This window comes from Trachypithecus francoisi, unplaced genomic scaffold, assembly GCF_009764315.1.
Source record: "Trachypithecus francoisi isolate TF-2019V2 unplaced genomic scaffold, Tfra_2.0 Lachesis_group3, whole genome shotgun sequence".
In the NCBI taxonomy this organism is placed as follows: Eukaryota; Metazoa; Chordata; class Mammalia; order Primates; family Cercopithecidae; genus Trachypithecus; species Trachypithecus francoisi.
This window is the reverse complement of record NW_022681468.1, coordinates 75,838,056-75,854,904: the sequence shown is the minus strand read 5'-3', so window position 1 is coordinate 75,854,904 and position 16,849 is coordinate 75,838,056.

Sequence of the window (16,849 nt, the reverse complement as noted above, 5' to 3'; positions counted from 1 at the left end):
GTAGAGAAACATCTCTCCCAGAGCTTCCTCATCTATTTAGTATGTTCCAATTAAGCAATAAGGATTCCTAAAACATTGTTGAAATGTCATAGCCCAAAAATGTCATTATTTCACAATAAAAAGGAGAGCTGGAGTCTAACTGGCTCCTCTCTGGTCTCAGAACCAAGTTTTGTTTTAGAGTTTATTTATATAAAAAACAGGAATGAAATTATTTACACTCATCTAGCATGAGGAAAGAAAAGAAAGAAACCCGACAACAAGAGGCGTGATGATATATGTTACTTGGGATGAGCTCTGCATTCTAATGACATCTTGTAACAGAGCTTTTTTATAGCAGCACACTTGTAGCAGCTGTTGAGTGGTTTTACTTACATCGCCTTTATCCTGTGCATTTAGATGTCATGTACCACCAAGTTTCCTATCTTTAGAATATTATTTGGGCCTGTAAGTTATACAATGTTCTCAAGTACATATCTTCAACAACAAGTGCAAAGACTAAATGGATGGAAACTATTTCTTGCATCCAATGACTTAATTAAGTCTCCACCTGGTTCTTGAATTCCTATGCAGCATTTAAATCTGGATAATATAAAAAAACAATGCCTAGTTCTGACACATGTCCATGAGCATTGGAAACATGCAAAGACAGTAAACATACCTGGATTTTCTACAGGCAGCTAGACTATAAATATGGATATACTCTCCTACCAACTCTTCACCTATTCATATCCAAAAATTTTTTTTCCGATTTATAAAAATGTCTCCTTAGCACATTTCTGTCAAGTCATACAGAAATAAGGGAGAGAGGTGATAAATCAGTAAGGAGAATGAGAATTTGACAGGGAAGATGAGCAGTGAAAGTGCTGAGGGAGGTGGAGACATAAGGGAAGAGACTATGTGTCTGCACTTGAATACAAAAAAAAAGGGGTGGCCAGGAGGCCGCTGCCCAGAGATTCAACATCTACAAAGAAAGAATTCCAAAGGAGAGATTTATCAATGAGTCATTGCACTGGAAAATCATTGCAGAAAGTCAGCCAGAAGAAATAAAATGGCTGTTACCTTAAAAGGAGACAAAATGAAATGAATTTCAAAGTACTTATTCTGTGTGGTAAAATTCCAGTACAGTTTGAAGGACAAAGACTTTGGAGCCACAGAGGCCTGTATTTCAAACTTTCACACTTCCACTTTCATCAGGAAGACTTTAAGCAAGTTATTTAAACTCTAAATCCTGGGTGCTTCATTTTTTACATAGAAATAAGAATGTCTAACTCAGGGCTATAGTGAGAATTAGATTAGATAACGTTTGAGAAGCATTTTATGTGCCTTTAGTGTAACTACTAAATGGTAGCTATTACGTAACAGTCACTAATGGTGACTTGGTTGCCTTACTATACTCAAAGACGCAGGGCTATCTTGCAGAAGCTGTTTTAGGACAGGCAACTAAATGGAAAAGGCCATAAATGTTTATGAGTGGATTCAATTATGAAAATAAAGAGGAAGATTATGCTTAAGAAAAATAAAGAAGTATGACATCTGGCTAGTAAAAGCAAAGCTGGATTGTTTTATGGTGATAAATGATCATTGTTCCTCTAAGACTATTAAAAAGTCTTCTGGCCCAGTCTTTCAGAACAATGTCAGATGTTGATATCAATGATTTCTTGATCGTGACCTGCTAGAGATTTCTGGTGAAGTTAAACTATCCAAGCCAATTTCACTCACTGATATCTTTTTCCCTTATGCAATAAATAGGTGAGGTGAATGAATGAATGAATCAATCAACCAATCAATTGATTAATCAGTTCCTAGATTAGAAACTCAAAGTACCATCTACCTTAATGCATGGAATAAAGTACAGTGTTGACTTCTGTCAAAATCACTGCACAAAGAAAGTCACAGCTATTAGACATGGCATTCTTCAGCAAGCTAACCTGAATTAAATGAGTTCTATTTTATGTTGGACGTTATTGAAATATGCCATAAGCACACACTGGAGAAATGTCCAAAAGCCAAATAACTTTCAGTGTCTAATGGTTACCATTAATTATCTAAAACTATTCCAACAGTAGCCATAATCACCCAGCCCTCTGTGACCTGGAAGCCCTCCAGGAATCAATTTGCATTAGCAAAGCTTTGCCTCACATGACCCGCTTCTTCACAAACCTCCCCTTATGCTGTGGTGGGAAATTATTGCCTCATTAGCAAGCCAGTTCCTATTTCTTTTGGTTTGAATCCATCGGATACCAACGTTCAAATTTCCTGCACCCTCTCCTCTGAAACATATAAAATGACTCTATCTGAAATACCGTAAAATGTCATTAGAAGGCTCTTCACGATGCCAAATTTGGTTACATGGACTGTCAAATCACAGTGTATCAGGATAGAAACAGCTTTGCTAGGAATGTCATTCTGTCCCCTCCCACCTGTTTTAATGGAGTCACTATCCCCAAAATTCCTATGTTGAAATCTTAACCTCCAAGGTGGTATTAAGAGGTGGGGCTTTGGGAGATACTAGGTCGTGAGGGCAGAGTCCTCATGAATGGGATTAGTGCTCTTATAAAAGAGGCCTGAAGGAGCCTGTGAGCCCCTTTGCCCTGCCACCATGTGAGGACACAGCTAGAAGTCGCCATCTACAAGGAACAGGCCCTCACCAGACATGAAATCTGCTGGCACCTTGATCTTGGACTTACTAGCCTCCAGAACTGTAAGAAATAAATTTCTGTTGTTTATACATGACACAGTCTCAGGTAGACTATTATAGTAGCCCAAATGGACTAAGACATGTGTTAATGACCCAAATGATCTCAAGATAGCTCCCTGTTGTCCAGAAGTAATTAAGACACTGTGTCATTTAATGAGCACATTGCCTACACATTCGAAATCACCAAAGTCATTTCTAAACTCAGGGTCCTTCTGTCTGACAACAAACCCATAATGGCAGTCCTAGAACCAACTCTGCTGCTGACTAGCTGGGTCAATGCAGTAAAGTTACTTGGCCTCTGCCTACCTTAGTCTCGTCATTTATAAAATGGAGGTAATAATAGCACCTACCTCTGAGGGTTGTTTTGAGGATTAAATCAGTTAATAATATAAAACCTCAGAACAGGGCTTGACACATAGTAAGAATTTCGGAGAACAGCTGTGGGAAAGTTTGAGGTCTACAGTAGAAGAGGCCCATTTCAACATACAGGCTTATCTGTATAGGGCTACTGCCACTCACTCCTAATTCTTTGGCTCTGAAGTACAGCTCACTTGGAAAGGGACATGAGTCAAACTATGTTATCCACAACCTAAAAAGGATGAGGTAGGGCAGGGAGGATTATGAATTCCCAGCAAAATCTGTATTTCTTATCTGTGAGGAAAGCTGTATGCCACCAGGGAGTACCAACTTTTTTTCTTTCTTCACACTGATGGACCTTGAATTTCCAAACCACAGGCCACCTTGTCCCTTGGTATTGATGTCACAGGCCAGAGCTGTGATACATTTTATTATTAAAGGTGGGCTTTGCATGAGCCTTAGATATTAGTTCTCACAGTCTCTCACATGACTATGTGAGAGTATTTGCAGAGCTCCCTAAAAAATACAGGTTCTGAGCCCCACCTCTGCTTATTTTCATTCAGGAATTGTTGGGGTGGGGTGTGGGAATCTGGCAATTCTGAGGCATAGTCCAGGTTTGAGAATTGCCTTTTTTATTCATCTGAGAAGAAATAACCATATTCTCTAGGATTATTTATTTTCTAGATCTAATTATACCAATGAGTCCTAGAGTTACCTAGGCTGTTGGAGAATTTCTTTATCATGTTCCTAGGGGACCATTCCTCAAAACTCGTCAACTTCAATCACACGTTGCATTTAACAGCAAGAAGTCTAGCCTAGACATCTAATATGATTCGGCTGTGTCCTCACCTAAATCTCATCTTGAATTGTAGCTCCCATAATTCCCAAATGTTGTGGGAGGGACCTGGTGGGAAATAACTGAATCATGGAGTTGGTTTCCCCCATACTGTTCTTGTGATAGTGAATAAGTCTCACGAGATCTGACAGTTTTATAAGGAGAAACCCCCTTTCACTTGGTTCTCATTCTGTCTTGTCTGCCACCATGTAAGATATGCCTTTTGCCTTCCACCATGATTGTGAGGCCTCCCCAGCCAAATGGATCTGTGAGTCCATTAAAACTCTTTTTCTTCATCAATTACCCAGTCTCGGGTATGTCTTTATCAGCAGTGTGAAAACGGACTAATACACCATGTTACAGACCATAATAGATCTCTGCAGATTCATTTTCTCCTCCCCTCTAATCTCATGGTCACAGGTTTTGGCAGGACTGACCCATGTCTAGCTCCAGTGTTGTAGAAAGGACGCTGAATGGCTCAAGCACATCTGTGCATCCTATCTCCTTGATCACATGGGTGGATATGAATTTAATGTGGGCAAGTGTTTTATTTTTAGAGGATTCTTGGAAGGGAGCTTTTTCTCCCTCTCTCTCTCTTTCTCTTTCAGTAACTACCATAAAAGATACTCTGTCCCACCAAAAATGAATAATGAAGCATTTAATACTACCCTGGATGCTGTTAACAGGGATCTTGAAACTCTGAGGAAAGTTCACCTCAGAATAAAGTTTATAATGTGGAAAATCAAATAAAGATACAGACACAACTCATATAACAAGTGATATCACTCAGCAATTAGATCAAGTCTCACCTGAAGCTCACCTTACCACTGAACATTAAATATATAAACCAAGAGATTTCTCCTATTATTAAACCTGATTCAAGTTGCATTTTATAGTCTTTAAAACAAAAGGCATTCTTAATGATTCTTACCTGTATTAGTCCATTCTCATGCTGCTATAAAGAAATACAGAGCAATTCATGAAGAAAAGAGGTTTCATTGACTTAGAGTTCAGCATGGCTGGGGAGGGCTCAGGAAACTCACAATCATGGCAGAAGGGGAAGCAAATACATCCTTCTTCACTTGGCAGCAGAAAAGAGAAGTGCCCAGCAAAAGGGAGAAAAGCCCCTTATAAAACCATCAGATTTCATGATAACTCACTCATTATCATGAGAACAGCGGCTGGAGGGTAACCACCCCCCATTATTCAATTACCTCCCACTAGGTCTCTCCCATGACACGTGGGGATTATGGGAACTACAATTCAAGAGGATATTTCAGTAGGAACACAGCCAAACCATATTATCCAATCTCTGGCCCCTCTAAAATTTCATGTCCTCACATTTCAAAACAATCATGCCTTCCCAACAGTGCCCCAATGTCTTAACTCATTCCAGCATTAACCCAGAAGTCTAAGGCCAGCAGATCCAATGGTGCTTGGTGTGTCAGTGGCAGATAGGGAAGCTATTTGGTGCCTCTGGCAGGCCCCTATAGGTGGACCAAAGCAGAGGTCTCTAGGATTTTGGAGCAAGGCCCTGCCATCTTCTGGAGATAACTCCCCTCCTTTTGAGAGACATCTCTTGGCCTGTTACTGGGCTTTGGTTTGACTATGGGTCATCAAGTCTCCATGTGACCTGAACTGCCTATCATGAACTGGGTGCTTTCTGACCCATCTATCCATGAAGTTGGGCACACACAGCAGCATTCCATCATCAGATGCAAGTTGTATATGCATGACTGGGCTCAAGCAGGTCCTGAGGGCACAAGAAAGTCACATAAGGAAGTGCCTCAAATGCCCATGGTCTCCATTCCTGCCGCCCTGCCTTCTTCCCCACAGCCTGCACTGATGGCTTCATAGGGAGTTCCCTATGATCAGTTGACAGAAGAAGAGAAGACTAGGGCCTGGTTCACAGATGGTTCTGTATGATATGCAGGTACTACCCAAAAGTACACAACTGTAGCACTACAGCCCCTTTCTAGGACATCCCTGAAGGACAGTGGTGAAGGAAAATCTTCCCAGTGGGCAGAACTTTGAGCACTGCACCTGGTTGTGCCCTTTGCTTGGAAGGAGAAATGGCCAGATGTGTGATTATATACTGATTCATGGACTGTAGTCAATGTTTTTGCTGGATGGTCACGGACTTGGAAGAAGCATGATTGGAATACTGGTGACAAATAAATCTGGGGAAGAGGTATGTGGATGGACCTCTCTGAATGGTCAGAAACTGTGAAGATATTTGTATCCCATGTGAATGTTCACCAAAGGGTAACCTAAGCAGAGGAGGATTTTAATAATCAAATAGAAAGGATGAATTGTTCCGTGGACACCACTCAGCCTCTTTCCCTAGCCACCCCTGTCATTGCCCAATGGGCCCATGAACAAAGTGGCCATGGTGGCAGGGATAGAAGTTACGCATGGGCTCAGCAACATGGACTTCCACTCACCAAGGCTGACCTGGCTGTGGCCACCACCGAATGCCCAATTTGCCAGCAGCAGAGACCAATATTGAGCCTTTGATATGGTACCATTCCTCAGGATTGTCAGTCAGCTACTTAGTGGCAGGTTGATTATATTGGACATTTTCCATCATTGACAGTGCAGCAGTTTGTCCTCACTAGAAAAGACACTTACTCCAGATATGGGATTGCCTATCCTGCACACAATGCTTCTGCCAAGACTACCATCTGTGGACAAACGGAATGCCTTATCCTCCATCATGTTATTCCACACAGCATTGCCTCTGACCAAGGCATTCACTTTACAGCTAAAGAAGTGTGGCAGTGGGCTCATGCTCATGGAATCCACTGGTCTTGCCATGTTCCCCATCATTCTGAAGCAGCTGGATTGATAGAACAGTGGAATAGCCTTTTGAAGTCACAAGTATAATGCCAACTAGGTGGCAATACTTTGCAGGGCTGGGGCAGAGTTCTCCAGAAGGCCATGTATATCCTAAATCAGTGTCCAATATATGGTACTGTTTTTGCCATAGCCAGGATTCACGGGTCCGAGAATCAAGGGGTGGAAGTGGAAGTGATACCACTCACCATCACCCCTACTGACCCACTAGCAAAATTTCGGCTTCCTGTTCCCATGACATTATGTTCTTCTGGTCTAGAGGTCTTAGCTCTAGAAGGAGGAACACTGTCACCAGGAGACACAGCAATGATTCCATTAAACTGGAAGTTAAGATTGCCACCTGGACACTGAGCTTCTCCTACCTTCAAGTCAACAGGCTAAGAAGGGAGTTACAGTGTTGGCTGGGGTGATTGACTGGACTATCAAGATGAAATCGGTCTACTACTCCACAATGGAGGTAAGGAAGAGTATGTGTGGAATACAGGAGATCACTTAGAGCATCTCTTAGTATTACCATGCCCTGTGATTAAGGGCAATGGAAACTGCAACAACCCAATTCAGGCAGTACTACAAATGGCCCAGACCCTTCAGGAATAAAGGTTTAGGTCACTCCACCAGGTAAAAAACCATGACCCGCTGAGCTGCTTGCTGAAAGAAAAGGGAATACAGAATGAGTAGTAGAAGAAGGTAGTCATCAGTACCGGCTACAACCACGTGACCAGTGCAGAAATGAGGACTGTAATTGTCATGAATATTTCCTCCTTATTTTATTAAGAACACATTTGTGCATCTATACACTTGTACTAATATCTTCATTTTATTTCCTTTTCCCTTTATCATGTGACGTAAGATTTATTGACTTCATATCAGCATTTAAGTGTTGTTAATTTTATGAAATAGTATTTAGATTAAGGATTAGTGCACTTTCGGTTGTATGAAGGATAGCCATGTTATGTTAGGCATGATTATGACTTTATTATTGTCTTTATTTGAAGATTATGTATGATTTTAGGGGATATGTTTAGGTTCAAGTTGACAAGGGGCAGACTTGTGATGATTAATACTGAGTGTCAACTTGATTGGAAGATGCAAAGTATTGTTCCTAGATGTGACTGTGAGGGTGTTGCCATAAGAGATTAATATTTGAGTCAGTGGACTGGCAGAGGCAGACCCACCCTCAATCTGAGTGGGCACTATCTAATCAGCTGCCAATGCAGCCAGAATAAAAAGCAGACAGAAGTTGGAAGGACTTGGCTTGCTGAGTCTTCAGACCTTGATCTTTCTCCTGTGCTGGCTGCTTCCTGCCCTCAGACATCAGACTCCAAGTTCTTCAGCTTTTGGATTCTTGGACTTACACTAATGATTTGCCAGGGGCTCTTGGACCTTTGGCTGCACTGTCAGCTTCCCTACTTTTGAGGTTTGGGGAGTCAGACTGACCCACCGCTGGCTTTGCTCCTCAACTTGCCAACAGTCTATGACGGGACTTTACTTTGTGATCACGTGAGTCAATTCTCCTTACTAAACTCCCTTTCGTATATACATATATACTATTAGTTCTGTCCCTCTAGAGAACCCAGACCAAGACAATATCTCATAGCAAATCATTCAAAGCTTCATAATGTCAGTTTTCTGTCAACATCATAGTCAATTCAAATGTTCTTGCAGTGAAGAACACTGGCCTATCTATTATTATACTCAGGTCTGCAACTCTGATCTTCCCAAATCCTTAGGTATGTCTCAGAGGCTGTTCAGCTTTATTCTCTTAGTTTCCCTCCTGCTTGACTTGTTACACCATCTCACATTTCCTTTGCTGATTCTTTCTCTTCTCTCTGAACCCAGGGTTCCATCCTCACACCATTCCTCTCTTTTGTCCTCACTGAGGCGCCAGTTATCTCATTTAATCCCATTTATGTGCTGATGTCTCCCAAATATATGCAGTAATTCCAATCTAGACCTATTTTCTAAACTCCAGACTCATAAAACAAATCACCTACTTGATATGTATGCTTGGATATTTTGGGCACCTCAAACTCAATGCTATAAAACTACTGAACACCAGATCTCCTTCTCTTCATCATCTCTGGAAACATGCTCTACATAAAGCCTTCTCCATCTCAGCTAATCATAAATTCATCTTTTGAGTTGCTCAGGTCAAAAACTTTGAGGCAGCTTTGATTTTCTCTCATACCCTACATCAAAACTGTCAGTGAATTCTGTTAGTCCTGCCTTCAAACGATACACAGACCACTTCTTTACCACCTCCACTGCCACTGGAATGAGCCTGTAAGGAATGCTCTAGCTAAAGTTGCCAGTCAGAGGCATCCTGTATCTTCCAGGCCTATCAGGAGCAGATTTATTTTAGTAATCCTGGCATACTCTTTTATCATCTTGGAAACAGCCCATGCAAAAGGTGCCTTTGAGGTAAAGTTAGCAATGAATTTTAGAGTGTGGCATCTGAGGCAGTCAACTACGCTCCCTGAAACCAGAGATCTGCAAGGTGCTGGTTTTATGGTCACCACACCATTTTTCCTATTGTCTTTTCATTTGTTCTAGCATTATAGACTTGTTGTCATCTATTACTATACTATCCCTTACCTGGTTTATGGCTTTGATCACACATTAGCCTCAGGGGCCTATTAACCTAGATGAGAACTTCCTTCTCTAGGCTCCAGCCTGGCCAAACCTCACTCTCTAACCAATGAAGCATGAAGGTGAAGTTGAAAGCAACAAAGCTTACCTCTTTTTTATACGTGGTGAAAGAGGGGAACAGATTTGTGAGAAAAACAGTGAACTGGATGCTGCTAGTCTGCCCCATCTCTTACCTACCTTTCCTAGTCCAGATAAATAATTAGTCTACATAAACCCCAATTTCCTCACCTGTAAATGAGGATAATAATCTTTTTTGTAAAACAAGGATGATACAATTACATTTACCTGAACAAACAAATTGCTAGCAAGATTGAAATAGCTACTGTAAGAAATTGAAAAATCTAATGCAAATAAGAAAAACTTTATTTAAAATGCTGCATTAATAGAAGCAAAAAGACTATTGTCTTAATAAGAAGGTTAAACTTTTTTTGGTTCATATCTTCATTCTTAAATTCTCTCCCAAAATCATTTAGTATCTTGTATTTTTATTTAAGCACAGCTGAGAAACAATGTTAAAATCACATATTCAAGTTTATCTATTTCACTTTGGAAAAAAATTCTATAGTCCTTTGTGATATGGTCTGGCTGTGTCCCCACCCAAATCTCATCTTGAATTGTAGCTCCCATAATCCCTACCTGTTGTGGGAGGGACCCAGTTGGAGATAATTGATTCACAGGGGCAGTTTCCCCCACACTCTTCTCATAGTAGTGAATAAGTCTCACAAGATCTGATGATTTTATAAGGGGTTTCCCCTTTCACTTGGCTCTCATTCTCTCTTGTCTGCTGCCCTGTAAAACGTGCCTTTCCCCTTCTGCCATGATTGTGAGGCCTCCCCAGCCATGTGGAACTGAGTCCATGAAACCTCTTTTTCTTCATAAATTACTCAGTCTCAGGTATGTCTTATCAGTGGCATGAAAACAGACTAATACACTCTTTTATACATTTACCAGTGTATGTTTATACCATGTATTTACCTAAATAAATTTTAACTCAAGGTCTGCCTACAATAAATAAATGTTTAATATTGTTATTTCTAAATTATTATCACCAAAGGCCATAAGTGGTTCTTAACTGTAGTATGTGTGTGTGAGAGAGTGCACTTGTATATGAATTTATTATTTTCTAGAAGAGCAAAACATCTATTGCATCTAAGACAGAGAAACTGCCTTAGAAAGCATTTGGATTCCATTTGTTTGCCTTCTGACAACGTGTTCATGTTTGCTAAGCAAAGTCAGAACTCTGACTTTTGAGATCAGCCACATAGTTTTTATCTTTTGCAAATTTTAATTTTTTAACATAAATTATGACTGTTCATATTTGGTGTCTTATTTCTTTTTATTTATTTATTTTTTGAGACAGAGTCTTGCTCTGTCACCTAGGCTGGAGTGCAATGGCGACATCTCACCTCACTGCAATCTCCACCTCCTGGGTTCAAGTGATTCTCGTGCCTCAGCTTCCCAAGTAGCTGAGATTACAGGTGTGTGCCACCACATCTGGCTAATTTTTGTATTTTTAGTAGAGACAGAGTTTTTCCATGTTGACCAAGCTGGTCTCAAACTCCTGACCTCAGATGATCCACCTGCCTTGGCCTCCCAAAGTGCTGGGATTACAGGCGTTAGCCACCATGCCCTGTCTGGTGTCTTATTTGCAAATATATACTTATGTAATCAAATACAATAAATTTTTGAACTTTGATAAATCATTGGATATGCTGTCAAGATTTTATATGTGGGAAACACAACCATAAATTACTAGCAAATGATCACATAACTAGATACTGCCTGAATCTTCATTTCCTAGCTCTCTATCCAGTATGGTTTATCTAGTAACTTGTTAGAATTAACTAATCCATTAGAGAACATAGGAAGTGTGTGTGTGTGTGTGTGTGTGTGTGTGTATATATATATTTATATATATATATGTTATAGATTATATATATATACACACACACTTGAGATGGAGTCTTGCTCTGTCATCAGGCTGGAGTGCAGTGGTGTGATCTGGGCTCACTGCAACCTCTGCCTCCTAGGTTCAAGCAATTTTCCTGCCTCAGCCTCCTGAATAGCTGGGACTACAGGCACGTGCCACAACACCCAGGTCATTTTTTGTATTTTTAGTAGAGACAGGGTTTCACCATGTTGGCCAGGATGGTCTCAAACACCAGACCTCATGATCTGCCTACCTCAGCCTACCAAAGTGCTGGGATTACAGGCATGATCCACCACTCCCAGCCAGGAAGTATATTTTCCGGCCGACTGCGGTGGCTCATGCCTGTAATACCATGACTTTGAGAGGCCAAGGTGGGCAGATCACTTGAGTTCAGGAGTTTGAGACCAGTCTGGCCAACATGGCAAAACCCTGTCTCTACTAAAAATACAAAAATTAGCCAGGCATGGTGGCACACGCCTGTAGTCGCAGCTACTCTGGAGGCTGAGGCACAAGAATCGCTTGAACCTGGAAGGCAGAGGTCTCAGTGAGCCAAGATTGTGCCACTGCACCACTCCAGCCTGGGCAACAGAGTGAGACTCTGCTTAAGAAGGAAAAAAAAAAGGAAGTTTTTTTCTGAAAAATCAAGATACTTTATTTGTGAATTATTTATTTACAGCTTGCCTTGTTCCAAAAAGTAATATGTGATGAATCTAAGAGATAAGATCCCTCTGGTTGTGCGCTTAGATTAATATGTTTGGCATTTATAGTGGATGACATTATACTTTAATTGAAAGTTACTATGAAAGGATACATGAAATAATTTATGTTTTAAAAGAATTGTTACAAAATAATTCACCTGAAACAAATTGATTTTTTGACTATTTATGAAAAAGTTATCCTACACATAATTATTCAGACATAGATGCAGAATTAGAACTCTATCTATCAATTAGGGTTTAATTAGGAAGTCTGAAGCCTGGAATCTGAAATCTGAAGAATGTATTTTTATTAGACAGAAACTCAATATAGAGAATTATATACTTACACAACCATTACAAGGGCTGGGAGAATGAATTAAGATGTAGAAGTGAATGAAGAAGAGAAAGCCGTTTTCAGATATTTCAGAATCGAGGTGATCAGAGGGAAGCTGTAGCACATGACCCAAGCTGCCTGCAGCACCGAAACAGATGCTTCTTAGAGAAGCTCCAAAGTCAAGAAAACTATCACTTGTCTTGGTTAACCACTCACAGCTCTCTACAGAGATGAGCACAAACCAACAGGTGAGAACGAGAAAGTGGTGATGGCTGTACTCTTAGCCACTTTGCTTGGGAAATCAATGGTAATGCTAATAGCATCTTTTCAAGGAGAGGAAATTATGTATTTTTCTAGGATTGTGGATGTTTTGGGAAGTTATGCATCCTGTGCAAAACTGTACAACCTGATCTAACCTTGGCAAAAAATGAGTTTGCCAAGTCTCAATCAGATCAGAGTCAGATGATTTTGTTGTCTGATCATGATCATTTGGATTCCATTTGGTTGCCTTCTGTCAACCTGTGTTTCATATTTCCAAAGCCAGTTTAGATTAACCTCACTTCAGGATTCTTTCTCAATCTGCTTTTTCTACATCTTATGATCTCTTTGATGGCTCTTTACCTGGACCTCACTACATGTTTGACTTTTCGCCTTACTACCATGCTTGATTTTACTCTATGTTTCAATGTGCTTAAGAATTTAAAAAAATGCTGATGGCTCAATATTTTGTGTATGCTGTGTAAATTTATGTGTGACAAATCCATCAGGGACTATAGACAGGGGATGTGATAAAAATTCTCATTCCTTGAATCTACTAAAGCGGAAAAAGTACCAGAATGTGGCAAATAAGAGAAGCCGCAATAGTTAATTATCATGACATGCAGCTCATCTGTAATTAATCCTTTTCTTCAGCAGGATTCTGCAACTGTAGCATTAAAAAAAAACAGGTCAGATGATGCTTTAATTAAGGCTGTACAGTGTTGCTGCTTCTACAGCAACAAGAACTGTTTTTTGTCTATAGGTGTGTGTGAAGCACTACAAATATTTTCTTAACATCTTTACAGAGTGCTGTTTAAGCATCTTTGCTAGCATTATGTCTAGAGACAGACTGATTACAATTCAAAGGAGCTTTTCTGTTCTCCTCACACCCATCTTAGGAGCCACTAAAATCATCTAAATGCCATGCCAGTGGGAGGAGACACTCTCACCAAGGAGCTAGAAATGAAACACGAGGTGCCATTGCAATTGGGAATGGCACTGCCTCGAAATTTACAACCCTCCTAACCAGCTACCCAGGTTCAGATCAAGGGCCTGCAGTGTGTGCTCACTTGACGAGATCTGACTGGTGGTGAATCTCCAACTATCACCCTGAAATAGTGGTCCCTAGCTGCAATATTCAGGGTTAGAATATGGACTGAGGGGAGGTGATACACAAGGAAAATTTTATAGTGCCTCTACTGTATCAACAATTCTTTTACAGATTATTACATGGTGTAAGGCTGGCAGTATGCCCTAGTTAAATCCCATAATTTTTTTAAATGACTTGTCCTATGATTACAAAGATATTGCTATTGCCAAAACAGAGAGGTGCACTGTGACAAATAGCTACTGCTCAACATTACCTGTGTTCTTGTCTTCTTTGGTGCATGGTTAGTTGTGCTTCCCTGGCCCTTGCAATTAAATACAGTCATATCACTTATTCCTACAATAAAAGTGTTGTCACTTCCATGTCAAGGCAGTTTAGATTGGTTGTGCTTTCTCCATCTTCTCTTTCTTCTTTGTTAACCAGCTGAATTCAGTTCAATGGAGCATGTACTTGAATATCCTAGAAGACATAAGAAGTCTGTATGGAAAACCCCCATCCACCCCACTGACTTGCATTAGACCATGGCTTAGCAGATAATACATCTTCATTGTGGGATGTCACTGAGATTTGGGAGTTTGTGTTATGGACTTCACCTATGCTGACTGATACATGTGCTGTATCATCTGATCAGCCTCCTGGTTCCTCCTGTAATTAGTAAGATGTATTTATAAGGTGCCTAGACAAGTACTAGGATCTGGTGATTTTTGTGGCTTGGTCTGCATGAATAGCATTTTTCTCTGTACTATAGCAAACTAATTACATTGGTTTTAAAAATCCTAGTTTTCTTTTGCCCAAGGAAATCAGCTTGAACAATCTAACCAAGAAGTGACCAACACCTGGTATTAAAAGCAGTCTAGGCCGGGTGTGGTGGCTCATGCCTGTAGTGTCAGCACTTTGGGAGGCTGAGGCAGGTGGGTCACTTGAGGTCAGGAGTTTGAGACCAGCCTGGCCAACATGGTGAAACCCTGTCTCCACTAAAAAGACAAAAATTAGCCAGGCGTGGTGGCAGGCACCCATAATGCCAAGCTACTCAGGAGGCTGAGGCATAAGAATCACTTGAAACCAGCAGGCAGAGGTTGCGGTGAGTCGGGATCATGCCACTGCACTCCAGCCTGGGCAACAGAGTGAGACTCTGTCTCAAAAAAAAAGGGGGGGGGGAGTCTATTTCTCAATCCTAGGAGAAATATCTAATTTAATACCTATTGTAGACTCCAATACCTTTACAGGTAAAATAAGCGGCTCCATTCAGGATTATAGCATTGCCAGAGGAAATCTTCCCTTTTTGTTTTTTGGGTTTTTTTGAGATGGGGTCTCCCTCTTTCAGCCAGGCTAGAGTATAGTGGTAGGATTTCGGCTCACTGCAATCTCTGCCTCCCGGGTTCAAGCAATTGTCCTGCCTCAGCCTCCTGAGTAGCTGGGACTACAGGTGCCTGCCACCACACACAGCTAATTTTTGTATTTTTAGTAAAGACAGCGTTTCACCATATTGGCCAGACTGGTCTCGAACTCCTGACCTTGTGATCTGCTCGCCTCGGCCTCCCAAAGTACAGGGATTACAGGCATGAGCCACTGCGCCCAGCCCTTCACTTTTTTGTTGGGCACAGGAGATGGTCACTGTGAGTCTGTTGTCCTACGTTGCCAACAGACAGTGGCACTCATTCTCCCATTATAAAGTAAGCTACTCTATTTGGTGGGACAATGTATCTTTAACCAGCAAGCATTTGATAAGAAATGGGGGAAAGGCCCTTTGTAAATTTTGCTCAGGATACCCTATGGGCCAAGAAATTTGCCTCCTTCTTGTCCAAAGAATATGATACTGTCTCCTTAATGAAGAGCTCTGTTTTGATGAATGACCCTCTGAGATTGTGTTTTTGAGGCCCTCAAACTGGTCTGGCCATTTCTGTATATATATATAAACACCTTGGAAATATCTACAGATATAGCGGTGGGGTGTGAGGCATTCGGAGAAGATAAAAATGAAGAAAATAGACATTAAAGCCTTAATCTTTTCCATCTCACTTCCAAAAAACTAAACTCAGCCAAGGTAACCCTCAGCAGATCATTTCCTCTTTTGTATCCTCCAATCATACTAATAATGATCGCCTCAATGCTGTTGCTTTCTGTCAAAAGCAATTAGAGCTGTGGAATGTCAAAATTTTAGCCAACCTCTTTTATTCTTTGCAGCAAATCTCGTAAAAACTGAGAGGCTACACAGTCTATCTGGAAATCATCAGAGAAGCAGAAACCTGTAAGTAGTTCTTCTCTATACCCACTCCTCCCCTATGTGCCCCACACCTGACTCAGACAAAAGCTGGCACAGGCATGGAGTAACTGGGTTTGCTGAAAGCCCAATAGAGGTATGTTTCTGAAAGGATTCACTGCCTCTATTTAGAAATTGGAGCCGTTTTATCATTCATCCCATGGAAGATAATAGTCCGCTTAGTATAAACAGAATAGCAAAGCCCTGTGACTTTGCCTCTTAGCTTTAGGGCCCCATCTTAATGGATTCTGAAAGAGTAATACAAGTGAGACGTAAGAACTAGAAGAGAAAACACTGTTTTTGGTGTTAAACTGTTTCAGGCCCTGGAAATGGGCTTTATTTAATCTTTTTGTGAATGTATGTAAGGTCACCAATGTTTTGGTAAAGCCCACATTTCTGCCATGCGGTGCCATATGGGAACTGTGCCCACAGTGCTCAGGCTGTCTGCTGTTGGTAAATAGAAGCTATATTATAGCACTTTCTATAGCATGTGGACTGGCCTGTGGCACTCCAGTGTTAGGAGAGTGTGATATTGGTAGCTACTGAAATGGAAACGTGAGAGCTGTTAGGAATATTTTCTCAGTTGTCATCATGGCAGAGGCCAGCAGAATAGCAACTGGCCCACTTGTGACATATATATCTCTTCCCAACTTCTCCTTTTATTCCTCCTCCTCTCCCTCACCTTTAGCAATAAAGGAGGGAGGAAGGGAGGGAGGGAGGGAGGAAGGAAGGAAGGAGGAAGGAAGGAAGGAAGGAAGGAAGGAAGGAAGGAAGGAAGGAAGGGAGAGAGAGAGAAAGATAAGAAAGAGAAAGAAAGAGAAGGAAAGAAAGAAAGAAAGAAAGATTGATTGATTTAACTGGTTCCA